This window comes from Meriones unguiculatus, chromosome 18, assembly GCF_030254825.1.
Source record: "Meriones unguiculatus strain TT.TT164.6M chromosome 18, Bangor_MerUng_6.1, whole genome shotgun sequence".
Classification (NCBI taxonomy): domain Eukaryota; kingdom Metazoa; phylum Chordata; class Mammalia; order Rodentia; family Muridae; genus Meriones; species Meriones unguiculatus.
In genome coordinates this window covers 50,856,304-50,861,830 of record NC_083365.1, presented here as the reverse complement: position 1 = coordinate 50,861,830, position 5,527 = coordinate 50,856,304, and positions in this window count along the sequence as shown.

Sequence of the window (5,527 nt, the reverse complement as noted above, 5' to 3'; positions counted from 1 at the left end):
GCTTTTTCTTCCCCTTCCTCTTCACCGTTTTCTCTTTCTCTCTTTCTTCTCTGTTCTCTTCTCTTCTCTTTCTCTCTTATCAGCCCTTCCCCTACCCATCTTCATGGCTCAATCTAAACTGCTGGCCATCTTTCATCTACTACATTCTCTCCCTGGTCTGGAGTCTCGGATTCCCCCACCTGTACTCTCCCACATATCTACAATAAAAACTATACCTTGGAACAGTTGTTTCTTCAATTTATACAGTCAAGAGGTAACATAATATGCTAACTTGACTAAAAATAGCCTACTAAAACCTACAGCAAACCTTATAATATCTCTAGCTATAGTTAACAATATCCCATGTTCTCAGTGCAAAATAAAAAAATCAATCACTGAACCAATTCAGAGATGACAGAAGGAAATTTAAAAATCAGACTGTGTGTTTTTGTCTTTTTGTGCATTTCTTATATCCTACATATATATTCATCATCACCAACACAGTTGCTCTTTTTTAAATGCTTGAAGAGTACATCAATGCATATGTATATTTACACTCACACATAGTATATAAATATATATATATATTATAAATATAATTTATAATATATATAATAAAATATAATATATAATATAATATAATTATATTATATTATATATTATAATATATAATATATTATAATATAATATAAATATATATAATATAATATATAATATAAATATATATAATTCTCATTCAATGTATATTAAGGTTAATATTATGAATAATGGCTCAATACATATGAGAATATACTAATCTCTTTAGCATTCTGATTTTATTTCCTTCAGATGTGTGTTCAGTAATATAATTTTATCATAGCGCCCTGTATGAATAAACTAAAACATCATCGTGCATACCCAAAATATATACAGCTTTGCATCAATCAAAATAACACAAATTACTAAGTGCTTAGAATAACAAAGTATTAAGAAGTTTAAAAATGTTCTATTACAATAAATATTGGCAGGAATGACACGATAAAGGTGCAATACGTTTTACTCATATCCTGGTGGTAACCTAATTGGATTTAAGGTCCACAGCAGGAGGGATATCATGCCTGGTACTGAAAATCTAGTCAACCGCCTGGAGCTAGTGAGATCCATAGAACTTAGAAGATAACCTAATACTACTACCATCGCTAAACTAGCATAATTACTAACTGTATTATAAATACTTATTCTTATAGTAACAGGTAAGTATAGTTCTCACACCACATGAATTGTCTTTGTAGCAGACAAAAACTCTACAGGAATCCAATACTTGTTTTTTTTTTAAATTTTATTTTATTTTTTATTATTAGTTACATTTTATTAACTCTGTATCCCAGGTTAATCCCACTCCCTTATTCCCTCCCAATCTCACCCTCCCTCCCTCATCTCCTCCCTGCCCCTTTCCAAGTCCACTGATTGGGGAGGACCTCCTTCCCTTTCATCTGACCCTGTTTTATTATTATTATTATTATTATTATTATTATTATTTACATTTTATTAACTCTGTATCCCAGCTGTATCCCCCTCCCTTATTCCCTCCCAATCCACCCTCCCTCCCTCAACTCCTTCCTGCCCCTTTCCAAGTCCACTGATTGGGGATTTCATCTGGCCCTGTTTTATCAGGTATCTTCAGGGCTGGCTGCAAAGTCCTCCTCTGTGTCCTAGCAGGACTGCTCCTCCCTTGGGAGATGGGGAGGTCAAAGAGTCTGCCACTGAGTTCCTGTCACAAATAGTCCCTGTTCCAATTACTGTGGGAAACCAATTGGCTACCACAGGCTTCCTCCGAGCAAAGGTTCTGGGTTATATTCATACACGGTCCTTGGCGGAGTGTCAGTCTCAGAAAAGACCCCTGTGTCCAGATATATTTGGTCCTTGTTGAGCTCCTGTCCTTTTCATGTCATACTAACACCCCTTCTGTCAAAGGTTTGGTTATGAGTCTTAGTATCTGTTTTGAAACACTGTTTGGTAGAGTCTTTCAGATGCCTTCTGTGGTAGACTCTTGTCTTATGTCCAATGCACATCCCATTTGTCTTTCTAAGTGAGGATTGATCATCTTACCATGTGTCTGCTTTCCTGTTTATCTTCTTTAGGTGTATAGACTTCATTATATTTATCATATCTTGTAGGTTTATATAAGCAAGTATATACCATGTTTGTCTTTCTCCTTCTGGGATACTTCACTCAGAATGACCTTTTCTAGATCCCACCATTTGCCTGCAAATTTCATGATTTCCTTGTTTTTGATTGCTGAGTAGTATTTCATTGTGTAAAAGTACCACACTTTCTGTATCCATTCTTCGGCTGATGGACATCTGATATCTGGGTTGTTTCCAGGTTCTGGCTATTACAAATAAAGCTGCTACAAAGATGGTTGAGCAAATGTCCTTTTTGTGTACTTGAGCAAATTTTGGGTATATACCTAGCAGTGGAATAGCTGGGTCTTGAGGAAGCGTTATTCATTATTGTCTGAGTAAGCGCCAGATTAACTTCCAAAGTGGTTGTACCAGTTTACATTCCCACCAGCAATGGAGGAGTGTTCCCCTTTCTCCACAACCTCTCCAGCATGTTGTCACTTGAGTTTTTCATCTTGGCCATTCTGATGGGTGTAAGGTGAAATCTCAGGGTCATTTTGATTTGCATTTCCCTAATGGCTAATGAGGTTGAGCATTTCTTTAAGTGTTTCTCTGCCATTCGATATTCCTCTATTGAGAATTCTCTGTTTAGCTCTGTTCCCCATTTTTTAATTGGATTACTTGGTTTGTTGCTTTTCAGCTTTTTTAGAATCCAATACTTGTAAAAATGCAGAAAACAGCAGACCATTGGTTTTCAGGTCCTTTCTACAACACAATTCCTCATCTATGACTCATGCAACAATATAGACAAAAGGATAAGACTGTAAGAGATGGAGAACCAGAAACTCAGCTGAAAGATTGTGTCTCTTAGGAATTGTTGTGCCTGATTCATGAGACCTCAAAAGACCACCACCAGTAGTCAAATCCTTTGCAAAACACATGAGGATCTTCTTATTACAAGCTGCAGCTTGGGCTCACATACCCTCACCATCAAAGCTGTGAGAGCTGAGAGTCTTGTGCTCAGGTTAATTGGGTGATTTAAAGATTCTGAGGAAGGAGAGGAAGACCTCTCCTATCACAGTGGACTTGGGAAAAAGCATGCATGGAAAAGGAGGAAGGAAGGTGGAATTGGGAGGAGGAGGGAGGTGTTTATGGGGAGATACAAATTGAGTAAAATGTAATTAATAAAAATTAAAAAAAAAAAAACAAGATTCAGATTCTGGTTCTTTCCTGCATGTCCAAAGCAGGGTCGGGGGGGGGGGGTTCCTGCCTGGCAAGCATCTATTAGTCGAAACACAAAATAGGATGTTGCATTTTGAATTGATTGGCTATAGGAAGGCCCCCAAACCATTAGTGGTCTGGCATCCCTTTCTAGGGGGACAGGGCTGTTTCCTAGCAACTGTATCTCTAGTGGGCAGGAAAGAATGCACTATGAGACCAGTTTTTCCCACAGGTGGCGGGACATGTCTCCACCTGGCTGGCCTTAGTTCAGGGTTGTGCTTTAAACTTTAAAACAATAGCTGCTGATTTTCAATCATTTGGTCTCTCAGAATAACAATTTCCTGCATATATAAGTCCTAAACAACATGGCTACCAAAACAAAACTGGAACAATGACAATGCCATTAGTTATAGTAACGTAGAGGAGTGTGGACCTCAAGGGCCCTACCACAAATGAAGAGCTTCAGGCAATTAAGTTATACTGAGAGAAGGAGAACAGTCAGGGTTTCCCAGGAATAATTCCTCTGATTGGTTATCCAATATCAATTCAATACAAATAATAAAAAAGCAACAATAAGCAGACTCAGCAGCATATTTACAAATATGTAGCTTTGAGTGTATGTTTGTGTATATGTATGTCACAGTAGTAATTAAAGAAAACAGGATATATATAATAGGAAAAATACATATGTATGAAAATAGAGTATAAACGTCATGAGTATTTATATACAATTCAGTGTCTATTTGTACAAAGACAACATAGTCAAACATACAGTATTACTATTATTTACTATGACTGTTATCTACACAACTAGTTACTATTATTTACTATGACTGTTATCTACACAACTAGTTAACATGCCATAAATCAATTCTGCTGTGCTATAAAATAAACTATTATAACAACGAAAAAATTACTTCGGTTTTATATATAATTTCTTCATTATTTTTCTATTACTGTGACAACACACCATGACCAAGGAAACATATTTATTTATTATGTATATCTCAGGATTTATATTTATTTGTGAGGAGATTTTAAAATATTTTGTTTTCTATATTTTGTTGATTTATATAAAGTATATGTTTCTCTTCTTTTCAGTACTGTATTTATACAATTTGCTAACTTACCAGCCCACATATTTTTCTGAAGATTGGCTTATTTTCCCACCTGTCTTCTCAATCATGTACAATATCACTTCAATATCTACCTACTAAAGTAACTGAATATTCATTTTTTCCATTTTCCTTTTTGGAATGTTTCTAAGCTTCCACAAAAATATTAGATAGAAAATATGCCACAAATATTTTAAAAATCCTTTGTAGATCAGGGAAATTTTTTAATTGCATTTTTGGTAAATTTCCTGTATTATCGGGTTTTATGAAATTTGGTGGTATGGTTAAGAATTTCCCCTTCAAGCTGGGTGTGATGGCCCTTGACTTTAGTCCCAGCACTCTTTGTATTTTATTAATTTCAGCCCTGAGTTTGATTATCTCCTGTCTTATACTCCTCTTGGGTGTGTTTGCTATTTTTTGTTCTAAACCTCTCAGATGTGCTGTTAAGTTGCTAGAATGAGATCTCTCCAGTCTCCTTATGAAGGCACTTAATGCTGTGAACTTTCCTCTTAGCACTGCTTTCACAGTGTCCAATAGGTTTGGTTATACAGTTTTTAATGGCCTGAAATCATGGTGATGGTTAATTTTTGAGGAACTGTATTACATTATTTTTAATTTTTGATGATTACATTCACTATACAATGCATGTATACATATTCCACCAAAACCCTACTTATCCTCTCCTTTCCTGAAGAAACTTTTTCCCCCTACTAGTTCCCCTTCCATGTCTTGTTTTTGTATGCAGGATTGTGAAGGTCACCATATATACTGTGTTCACAATTACATTGTCCTTGTAATAGTTTATTGAGAAATTAGTCTTAAACAGATAATATAAATTCCAAATAAAACTGTTTGACAATGAGTAAATAACGGCTTGTTTTTCTGCAGAGATATATACATAAATATGTTATCCAAAATTTTTTTCTTGATTTAATAACTTATCATAAACACATATTTATCATACTGAATGCATGCATAAACATATATTCATGTACACAGATAGATTATATATAATATATAATCACATACACATATACTATATATTATAGTATTGCATAAGATTATGTACACATATATATTTAAAATCAGTGACTTAAATTCACTTAGTAG